This window comes from Mustela nivalis, assembly GCF_964662115.1.
Source record: "Mustela nivalis genome assembly, chromosome: 2".
Taxonomy (NCBI): domain Eukaryota; kingdom Metazoa; phylum Chordata; class Mammalia; order Carnivora; family Mustelidae; genus Mustela; species Mustela nivalis.
Genome location: NC_139021.1, coordinates 107,128,507 through 107,140,552, shown reverse-complemented (window position 1 = coordinate 107,140,552; position 12,046 = coordinate 107,128,507). Strand labels below are relative to the sequence as shown.

General features: G+C 42.0%; 1 long non-coding RNA gene across 1 annotated transcript; it reads right to left on the bottom strand.

The window, feature by feature from the left end:
• Positions 1-2,539: 2,539 nt before the first annotated feature.
• Positions 2,540-9,032, bottom strand: LOC309859802. Its single transcript, XR_014308918.1, has 3 exons — positions 8,645-9,032; positions 7,048-7,167; positions 2,540-2,912 (listed from the first exon to the last, which is right to left on the bottom strand). It is a non-coding gene; the product is annotated as an uncharacterized lncRNA (long non-coding RNA).
• Positions 9,033-12,046: the final 3,014 nt, after the last annotated feature.

Here is a 12,046-nt window from a genome sequence, read left to right as displayed (position 1 = left end):
CATAATCCCCTTCCTTCCTCCCCTTCTCTTATTTTTTCACTTTATTCTTTAAATTTTTGTTTGTATACAATATTATATGAGTTTCAGGTGTACAATGTACTGACTGGATATTTACATACTCTAGGAAGTGGCCCCATAGCTGTCCTAGTTACTACCTGTCACCTGTCATACAAACTTGTCACTGTATTATTGACTCTAAATCCTATGTCAAACTTTTCATCCCTGTGATGAATTGTGTCTCCAAATCCCCTTCACCTCTGCTCTGTCTTTTCAGAACAATGTTTTACGCTGATATCCTATGTATTGTAAAACTCCCCAGACATCTTATAGAGAACTCTGTATATTATGCAAATGATAAATATTGCTTATCAACATTATAATACCTCAGCGTTGCAGCATCACATTTCTATAATTTGATAAATATTTAAGTTTTTTAAACATGCCCCTTTTTATGTCAATCAAAATAAATATCCATATTATCCGCCAAACGATTTCCAAAACAAGCTGGAGTTTTAGGTGGAGGAAGGCACAATTCCAGAAACATTCCCATCAGTCACTGGAAGAATTCAGTGGGAAAGTAATTCAGATTCATCTCATTCTGCAGCTGCTGCTAGCTACATTTCTACATGAATATATTTTGTGATCCTTGCTCTTTCCTGAAAGAACAGCATGAACGGCCCTTAACACTTTCCTTCATGTGAGGACCAGGAGCGAACTATGAGCCGGTCAGTCAAAGAAGATTTGGGGCTGTGGCCTTAGGACTCATTTCAAAGGCATAAGATGAGATTGTAGGTACACGATTCACCACATTCCTGCATTGGGCTCCATTCTCCACTGTGTGGCTCAGTGGTCTTGAGGGGTCTTGAGCGGACACTAGCCTTCCCTGGAGCAGCTCATGCACTAGGTAGCAGCTCACAGAGTCACAGGTGTCAGCTCCCAATTTCCTGATCGGACATACCCATCACCCATCACCCTGGGTGATGAGCAGTCTCCCCTGCCTCCTGGCTCCATCCCCAGGTAAGTCCTTGGTAAAATGTCCGCCCTTGCAGAGCTTACCAAAACCCTGATCTTTTTCACTGGAGTTGACTAATGTGGCCTTAGCTCTGGAATTCCAAAAGCACTTGCCCTCAGACGCCGATTGTGGTACATGCCCATGGCTGCTGGGCTCTCTGCCTGCACCCTGTCTGACCTCCCTTGGTGGCCCTTCCAAGGAGCCACAGGTCTCCTCCAGGGCCTGTGACCCATCAGGTCTCAACTACTCTCTCCCTTGTGGTTTTGCTGAACTGTGGCTTTCCATCCAACACCCCACTCAGACCTCTACTTAATAAATGTTAACTTAACAAACTCACAACGCTGAAAAATATGACTTGAATGGCTTTGACAAAACTTGGGCTAAATAATTTCCTAAAACATAAATTGTCTTTATTAATGTTGTGTTTTAAACAAAGAGTCAAGATAGGCAATGAAGACTTTCACAAGGGGGAAAAAAAGTGCTGCTTTGCCATTGAGTGATCCTGAACTGTGGGCACAAGGAGCTCTTGAGAGAGTCTGACATAAATAGAGTGTGTCCATGGGTGTGCGCTCTGGAGAAGGTGATTTGGAAGGACGACCCAAATCCACATGCCTTACGATACAGGCACTTCATTGCCAGGATTGCCCTGCAAAACGATGTTGACAAAAATGCACGAGAGTGCCCAGTGTAGTGGATTTTAAGAGTATAACTCTAGAAAAGAATGCTAGGCAGAAAATGGCAGGTTTGAACAAAATATTGCTTATCGCTCTGCACCATACAGCTTTGTACAACTGGCATACATTGTTTTAACCTAAAAAATGATGACAATGTTATGAGTTGTTCTGTTCTCCTACATTATACTTTAATGTGATCTGTGTACATTACTAAAATGTAAATATAAATTATTGGGTGGCCGTATGGTAAGAAAAACATAGACATAGTATGGAGAAACACTGAAACCATTCTCCTCCCTAACTTCTGCCCTAAATTCCACAGACTTGGGAATCATGGCCAACCTAGAGCAATGTTTGTTAAAACTTGTTTAGTTTACTGTAAAGTGTTGTTTACAAAAAAAACACAAGTGGTTGTTCTATTTTACTGAGAATTCACTCGTTATCATATAGTTTTTGCAACAGAGTCAAACATTCTGCCTTTGAGCTTGGGGTTAATCCCAGGTGTTCTGTTTTCCAAGGCTTAAACACAATGAAGACACAGGTGAATTCTTGCAGTGACTTGAGAGTTTAAATCCTGGTCCAACGGACTTTCAGGGAATCATGACAACTTTTTATGGGGAGACAAAGTTTTCTTAGTTCCTAAAACATTAGAAATTTCTGGTAAGGAACAATAAAAAATAACCGTTTTGGTTTTGGGGTTTTGTTTTTCCCATCACCAGGAAATGGCGCAGGGAGCGGCGGTGGCATCTCCAATACCACAGGACCACAGGACCCTCCCAAGGGGGAGGGACGGCCCCGCCAGCTCCAGGGACTGGGCACACAGGAGTTTTACCAGAAAAGGATCCCCCCAAGCTGGATGGTGGGTGCACATGCGCGTGATGCTGGTGCCAGAAGCTTCCTCTGACCATATTCAAAATTCACCTTTTCAGCCCAAGCAGCCCTGGCGATGGCAGGCCTTCTCCTCTGTCTCATCACAGAAAACCCTTCTCCTTCCAGAAGTGGCTGCAGCCTTCACAGCAGCTCAGAGATGGGCTGGTCCCATGGGGACTTTGAAACAGTCTTGACAACGAGGAATAATCCATTCACACCCCACAGTGCTTTTTCTTCCTTTAAACAAAACAAGGATCGTGTCATAACTGCACTCATGAAAATGAAGGTTTTCAAGAAAATTTCCACAGAAGAGATTTGTCAACATGCCGTGAGTGGTGCCATTGCAACTTGCTCTGCTGATACAGAAATGGTTTTATATTTTGCCTCTTTAAAAACATACCGATTGAATTGGTATATAATAAGTGACATAAATTATGGGTTTTAATTTCCAGATAGGGCTAGAAATAGGTCAAATGTGAGTAAAATAAATAACAAAGAGACATTACATTTCAGGTTAAAATTATTGATACAAAACAGACCCCAGTTCTTCGTGAACTGCTCTTGTGTTCTCTCTGATCCTTGTGTACTTGCCTTCCCACTCGGAAAACAGTAGGGGCATGGCCTTCCTGTTCTCAGAACGTACATCTGCCAAGGAGAAGTCCCATAAGTGAAGAACACGGATACAGGGACACACAATGAAAGTGGGGCTTGCTAGTCACAAACGTCTTACATGTTTTGTAATCCCACCAGTGAGAAGACAGGTTGCACCTGTGGACATAGGCTTGCCAACACTCCAGATATGGTCGAAACGTCCTGAACATTTAAGTTCAGTCACTGGGCACACAAGTATTGCAATTTTTTAAAAAATCAAGCTAATATTGATAAAATGAAAACCTCAACACCACGAAGATACAAAAGCTCTTCATAGATGGGAAAACCTTGGAAGACATTGCACAATGCCTTTTGTGACCAATATGCATGGGATTCCCCATAGAGGTGCCCTAGGAAAGTAACAGATGTAAGTTATTTTGAGATAAGCAGTTTTCAGGGTCAATAATAGTATCTGCAAAGGCAGACCTCTATTTTGATAACCAAAACCAGGATGCAAAAGGGAAGCCTCTCGTAAGGTGAGGTGAGGCCGGCCCACAGCAGGATGGCCTGGAGGGGAGTTGCTCTTCAGGGCACAGCCTTTTGGAAACTGAAGCCTGTTTCTTAAAAACTGGCCAGTGCTTAGGGCAGTCAGTCCTTATGGAGAGTCCCAGGACAGGACCTGCTGGAGTCCATCCTACTGGAACCCAGTAGGAGCTCGCACTTGCTGGGCTTTGCTGGGCTAAAGACTGCCCCACTCTCAAGGACACCGTTCCCTTCTCCGGTCTTACCAGGGATGCTGCTAGCTGCTGTGTGCTGCACCTGGGTGGAGCTGCTGTACTGGAGCCTATTAGGGGTCATTTCACTGGTAATCCCTGCTCCAAGTCAGGCTGGGGGATCCAGGCAGCCAGCCTTGTCCACTGATTTAGTCTCAGCAAATAAACATATTGTTAGGCTTCAAAATAAACCTGATATGTTTAGGAATTTGCATCAAAGTATTTTCCTCAAAATGGACCAAAGACCTAAATGTGGGATGCCTGGGTGGCTCAGTAGGTTAAGAGTGTGCTTTCAGCTCAGGTCATGATCCTGGGGTCCTGGGATCAGAGTGCTACATTGGGCTCTCTGCTCAGTGGGGAGGCTGGTTCTCTTTCTTCCTCTACCTGCTGCTCCCCCTGCTTGTGTTCTCTATCTGTCAAATAAATAAATAAACAAATAAATAAAATCTTTTTAAAAAAAGACCTCAGTGTAAGACTTGAAACCATAAACCTCCCAGAAAAAAAAAAAAAAAAAACATAGACGATAATCTCTTTAGCATCAACTTTAGTTAACAGTTTTCTAGACACGTGTCTTCAGGCAAAGGGAATGAAAGCAGACATAAACGACTGGGATTACATCAAAATAAAGGACTTCTGTACAGTGAAGGAAGCCATCAAAAAAGAGAAAAGGCAACCAACTAAATGGGAAAAGGTACCCATAAATGACATATTTAATAAGGGGATAATACCCAAAATATATAAAGAATGTACACAACACCAAAGAAACAGATAATCTGATTAAAATGGGCAAAGGAGCTGAACAGACATTTTTTTTTTTTTTAAGAAGACATGTGGATGCTCAAGAGACACATGAAAGATGTTCAACATCACTTCCCATTTGGGAAATACAAATCAAAACCCCAATGAGACCATCACCTCATCACCACCATCATCTCACACCCGTCAGAATGACTAAACTCAAAAACACAAGAAACGACAAGTGTTGTCAATGATGTGGAGAAATGGGAACTGTTGGTGGGAATGCAAGTTGGCGCAGCTACTCAGGAAAACAGTGTGGAGGTTCCTTAAAAAGTTAAATAGAAATACTATAGGATCCAATAATTCTCTTAATGGGTATTTATCCAAAGACAATGAAAACACTAATCCAAAAAGATATGCATACCCTCATGTTCATTGCAGCATTATTTACAATAGCCAAGATATGGAAGCAGCCCCAGTGCCCAACAATAGATGAATGGGTAAGGAGGGTATAATATATTAAATATGTATATAATGGAATACTACTCAGCCATAAAAAAGGGTGAGATCTTGCCATTTGTAACAACATGGGTGGACATAGAGGGTATTATGCTAAGGGAGGTAAGTCAGACAAACAAGGACAAATGCCATATGAGTTCACTTACAGATGGAATTAAAAAATAAATAAATAAACAGATAAAAACTAGAAGTGGACCCATAAATGCAGAGAACAAACTGATGGTTGCCAGAGGGGAGAGGGGTGGGGGAATGGGCAATATGGACGAGGGGGAGTGGGAGTTACAGGCTTCCACTTATGGGATGACTAAGTCACAGGGATGAAAGGAACAGCATAGGGAATATAGTCAATGGCATTATACCAGGGTTGTATGGTGACAGACAGTAGCTATATTTGTAAACACAACATAAGGCATACACTTATAGAATAACCATGACATATGCCTGAAACTAATGGTACCCTGGGTGTCAACTCTTCTTCAGTGAAAAATACATAAAGGGGGCACCTGTGGCCCAGTAGGTTAAGCCCTTGCCTCCCACTCAGGTCATGATCCCAGAGTCCTGGGATTGAGCCCCACATTGGGCTCTCTGCTCAGCAGGGAGCCTGCTTTCCTCTGTCTCTGCCTCCCGCTCTGCCTACTTGTGATCTCTTTCTGTCAAATAAATAAAATCTTAAAAAAAAAAACCATAAAGAACAATGTTAAAAAATATTTCCCTGCTATAATAACTCTTTACATTTATTGATGTTCTTTGTTTTTCTTTCCTTTATAACTAAATCCAGGGGCGACTGGCTTAGGTTCACTTTCAGAACAAAGCCCAGGATTTGTTGTGTGTAACATAACTAGTTTACTCTCTTAATTAGTTGAAGTGTGTGAAACTTCTCTTTATCACCAGTGTAAACATGTTCAATGTGCACATCCCACATATATTTCATACAACAATAATGAACTATGACGTCTCACACTCTAGGACAATCTGTGAGATGATTTGAACTGATAATTCAGTGATGTTGACACTGAGAAACTCCTTGCCTGGAAATCCACACAAGACACTGGCAACAGCTGATTTATGGTGGTCAGAAACTCACCATGACCCAGGCGGTGTGGAATACAGGTAAATAATACTTGGAAATGCAATTCAATGAAGGCTATTAGTTGTCCTGCAAGGTCCAAGCTCTAATAAGGCGATGGAACTCCATTCTTAGGACCTTGATTAATGAACGTCTATGATCAAACAGCTCGTGGCAAGATGTATTGCCCACGACCTGCTGGCCAAGGGCAGCAGAACCAGTTGGTTTCAGTTCATTGTGGAAAACCCTGCCTCCAATTTACATTGGAGCAAAGAGTGTTTCATAAAAGAAAGATATTCTTTATTCATGATCCCTAACAACCTTCCATTGCAATAAAAATTACACTCTTTCTATATTAGCAGTGCTTTTAAAATTAGGAACCATCTTCTTTCTTTTTTTTTCCCCCCTAATTTGCTGCCTACATCCGATTTTCTAGCAACCAAAGGTTTTGGAAGATGGGGAGTGTAATGCCTGCAGAGATCTGCCCCACACTTCCCAGCCCCACACTGCCCAGGCATGGTTTCCTACCCTTAGCACTACTGTCAGCTTGGACTGACAAGTTCTTTAGGTTGGGGGCTGTCCCGTGAAGGGGAGGGTATTAGCAGCATCCTTGGTCTTTGCCCATTAGAAGCCAGTAGCTTTCTCACCCCCATTGTGAGAACCAAAAATGTTTGTAGCCTTTCCCAATGCCCCTGGTCTGGGGCTGGTCCTCCTCCAACTGAGGAAAACTCTGAGGGCCCCCTTCTGCCCCCAGCCCCAGAGCTCCCTGGATGACAGGGGAGATCTTTGCTGTGAAGAGCTCACCATTCAGGGTCTCGCTCCTGCCAGTCAGATCTGCCTCCTTCAGTCCGGTACAGGTGTCGATGGCGAGAGCTCACGCTGACTGCTGATACCCATCTCAGTGTCCGCTTCCCACCGAACGAGCTGTGTAACAGATACAGGATTTCCTCAGTTCACAGAGACACATTTTTACCACACTTTATCATCAGTGAAATCAGAAATCAGATTGTCCTCAAATCGATGGCAAGCTATATGTTAATTGGCAGCGTGTTTTCTTTATTATGGTAAATAAAATAAGCCTTAAAATGAATCCTGTTTTAGTTGATTAAATATAATAGATAAAATTACAATTTGGCCTGAGAAAACAATGCACTAGCCTCAGATTATTCAATGCTTTAATCAAAATGCTGGCTGGGGAGCGAGGGTAAAATTAGATATCTGTGCTAGCTAACTTTTTACTAGTAATATTTTGGTATAGCAATGATCTATTATTTTATATAGTATATTTAAAATTATTAATCATGAGAGATGATTATGCATGTGGCCATTCACCCAGACACTATGCATGTGTCCAGGTGTATATATCTAATATATGTTTGAATAGATTATAAAGTGATAGATACAAACAAAGCCGCCATATTTTTTTAACTCTATTTTCTCATTAAGTTAGTTCTTAAAAATATACATGTGAGAGCCAATGTCCTCTGTTCCACATTCTATTTTTAGCCTCTAAGTCATGACCTGTCTGCACCCCTAACCTACTTCATGGTTTCTCTTGTCCCGAGTCAGACCGTACAGAACTGCAGTTCAAGGCGCATGTCCTGAATACTACCTCTCTCCTCCTTTAGAAACCTTGGCTTCCTTGAAAGCAGTTCAATGTAATTGCCGTCTGCTGGTACGTAATTATCTGTGATCTGGCATTGGGCTACAGATTCTTTTTTCCTCTTCCAAATCAGTAAATATAATGTGGCTTTTTTCAGCTTTCAAAATTGTGTCTAATTAAAATGGATCTGAATTATTTATGCATTAATGCTCCATTTACTTTTTCAAGATGTTTAAAATATTTTGAGCTATAGTGAAATTTTCAACATTAAATTCTTCAAAGACTTTCAGTGGAGCCATATCTGTAGATTTAGAAAAGTAGCCATCATTCTCAGGAAAGACAAATTTTTAAAAAGAGTGTTACATAAAACATGGGCTACTTGATAGAGCATCAGTATTAAATAGTCATGGAAATAGATTTCCAATGTGAGGCTGACACCACAGTTGATTGAGAACAAGCTATAAAGTCAAATACTCAAAGTCAAACCATAATTTCAATAATTATATCTTGATAATCACGTGATGGCCTCACCGTGCCCTTGTGCATAAAGTAACAGCCCTTTTATAATGTCATTCGTGGCTTAACTTGGACATTGTAAGGCAAGTGATGGGGCAGCCTTAAATTCTCAGGCAGCCCAGGTCTGTCTGGGTCAGGTCCAAAGCTTCACCTTCCAAAACCCACGACACCTAGAGACCTGAGATCTGTGAGATTTTCGCTCACAAGGCAAACGGTGGACTCTGGACCTAGTATCTCAGTTTCTAGCTCAAATAATGACCCAATCAAATGCAATTTAATTACCTTTAGGTCACCATCAATCTGTACACATCTCATGATCTGATCAGTTGATTATAAAAAGACAGAATGTTTCATCACCTCTTTTTTTGGTAAGCAATTAAGACACCGTAATTCTTGCCAGGAGCGTATTGAGGGCAGCTCTGATGCCCCACCGACCTTCATAAAATGCCATCCCATCTGCTCTCAGGTCACATCTCACTGCTAGCAACAGCAGCACCAGCTACTTTCGAAACTGTTGTGACTGGTGCTGCCGGTGGCCCGAGTTAGCTCTGTGATAACGCTAGTTTAATTAAACTGGAGAATGAAATTAGCCCAACTTCCTAAAAAGTTGTTCCAGATACGATGACAAAGGGAAATCGAAAGTGAGCAAGAAAATGGCATTTAAAGAGCAAGCAGACTTTCCTAAAATAAAATAGGTTGACTTAATGAGACCATCTTGAAAAAGTGAGTAAAGCAGTCTTGGCTTTTATTACATTTCAATACATGTCTGTTTCCCTGAAAAACCAAAACAAAAGCAAAAACTAATCACTATGCTTTTTTTTTTTAATTGTCAAATTCTGTGTTTTCACGAGTTCCACTTACTTTGTAAAGGAAAAAAAAAGTCTAAGATTTTTTTTCTGGTGGTTAAGAATTCAAGTTGAACAAGTGCATACATTTTTCTTTTCTTGCCTTTTTACAAAAGAGCAAAGGGCATCAGAAACACACGGGGGGCCGTGAAGTCCTTCACGGAAGGGTTTCTGTTACAAAATGCACATGCGCTCACCGAGAAGAAAACAGCAGTGTTTCTTGATGTAACTGACACAGAGGATACGTGTTTATATTAGGGGTCAGAGATAAATTATCTGATATTTGTTAGTTTAGTTGTTTTGCTTGTGGGATCTTTCTTAACCAGGTACTATAATAACAAGAGGCTTGAAGGAGGGCTAACCTGCACATAATATGGCAATGCAGAATCTGGCTCCCACTGTGAATCCACTTCAAGCAGCCACTCTGTCAACCTCTGTAGCTGTAAACCTGGGATGTGTAGGCAGGACCGAGCAGACTGATACAAAAATTATTGTTATATTGGTCTCAGCGTTTCTCTTTTCCTTCACTTTCCCAATTACTGTTATTGTTCTTCTACGCGACTTATGCCAAGAAACCGTGCACCTGTATTTAGAGCCTTCCACATTACAGTGGGCCTTAGATCATGATTTATAAGCTTTGTCAGAAATAGGATCTTGAATTTCAAGGGCACTCTCCTTGCAAACTACTTCAGGCTTTTGAAGCCTTCTGAAGAGATTCTTAATCCAAATACACTTAGATTATGATGATACAATAAAAGATGAATATTTTGGAAGTGTTAAGAGTGCTGAGGTTTTATTTTTGTTTTGTTTTGTCTTGTTTTTTAATTCGCTATAAGCAAACAAACAGGATAGCACTTTCTTTGAACACATTAGAAGAAAAGACTTGATTGTCCCAAGTCATAATGCAACAGAAAGGTTTTCTGGAAAAGCAAGAAATGTCTGATTAAAATTTGTGAGTGTGGGGTTTTTCACAGCAAGTGCACAAGAACAGAGGCCTCCCTTGCATCTGGAGACCAGGCTGTCTCTCCAGGGCTCCTTCTGCTGAGGTGCTTTCACGTAAAGGCCACCGCCTACCCAGCGGGGGTTCTCTTCCCCAGTGGGAAGTGATGTCGGCTGCCATCTACGAAAGGGAAAAGTGAGGTGATGTTATGTCTTTCTCCTGACCAACACTTTTCTATGGCTGTTGTCGAGGCTGAATCCACATAAGTTTTGGCACCAGATGTATTCACGTGTTTGCATTAGATCAATCCGTCCCTTTAATAAATGCCAGTGGGAAAACCAGACAGGCACCAGCCAAACAAGGAGAAGACGGATTAGATGGATGGTGAGGTGAGGCACGTGCTGGTTACCCTGGCAGTGAAGATACTCCCACCGCGCACTTGCGTCCCTCATCACCACACTGTACCCTCAGTACACTACGGTTTTACTTGTCACTGGTTCTCAGTAAAGCCGGAAGACGAAATCGAATCCCCAGCACTGCCAGATGCAGGCTGGCTGAGGAAAATGAAGTAAATATCCCTCGTACTTGGGCCGTATGAAGTAAATGCCAAAGTGACTCAGACATTTGGAGAAGCCCTTTTGCTCTCTATTTAAAGGGAATACATTCAACCACCATGTTTTAAATGGATTTAACATTTTATGAGAAAGGATGATTTTTAAATATCACTTAAAAGATTTGTTTCGGACTCAAAGTCATAAGGAAATGCTCTACTTTAGAATGATTGGTAGAGAAACTGGTGTCTCAGAGATTCCGCTTAGAAAGATTCCGGAAGTCAGGGTCATGGGGAACGTGCAATGAATCAGTCACTCATTGAATTGCCTCTGAGTGTTAGATGCTGATTCCAGAATTGAGGTACTGTTATTCCCGTTTTATAAACGAGGTTGGGGGAGTGTGTTCTCAAGGTCACAGTTAACTTTCCTCCTTCCTTGGCAGAACAATGTATGCCTAGTGACTGAAATTACAGAAAGGAGCACAGGCACGCTGTCCTGCAGGGCCTTCAGCTAGATGGATAGACGTGCCAAAGTAAATGGAAAAATCCATCTCGAATTTATATATAATCAGAAAGGATTACTAAAGCTGGTGCTGCTGATGGAGATAAGTGTAGGGAGAACTTTGCCCCACTCTCACTCAATATTTCAGATGGCACAGTCAGCCCTTCTCTCCTGAACACCCTTCTAAGCCACAGAGACAATCATCATGTTTGCCTTCGGTACTGTCTACCAGGATTATGCCTGCCTTCGTGGATCCTGCTGAGGAGATGAGGAAACTGAAGAGAGTAAAATCAGTCTGATCTGAAGTGTGTATTCCAGAACACGTGAGTGCTTTTTTGGGATTTCGAGGGATTCCCAGAACTGTAGGGCAGCAACACAACAGGAAGCCTCTCCTGCCTCATCTACAAACGGATTCTAAATCCCTCTCTGATTCCACCATTTGGGACTACTTTGTTTGGCTTAATGAAAATTGTAAAGCAGATAAAGGAAAAATACCAGTCCACAGTGGCCAGGCACCTCCCACCTAAGGTGGGAGGGCTCATCCCTGGAATCAGGCCAAGTCAGACCCAGCTGTGGGTGTGGAGCCCCGTGAGGCAGGCAGCCTTCTTGGTCCACTAAACAGACGGCCGAGCCTAGCAGATGCCCCGTCGCCTTCACAAGGCAATCTAGCCGTACCCACCTAGTCGAGTCCCCTCAGCGGGGACTGTGCAGTACGTGTACTCCTGTGTCACCAGACCATTATGGCTCCCTAAAAACTATATTTTATTTCCAAGAAATATCCATTTTTCTTTCTTTTCTGTCTCTATTCTTATTTATAAAAATATTTTTCTCTCATCTTGTTTTAGTC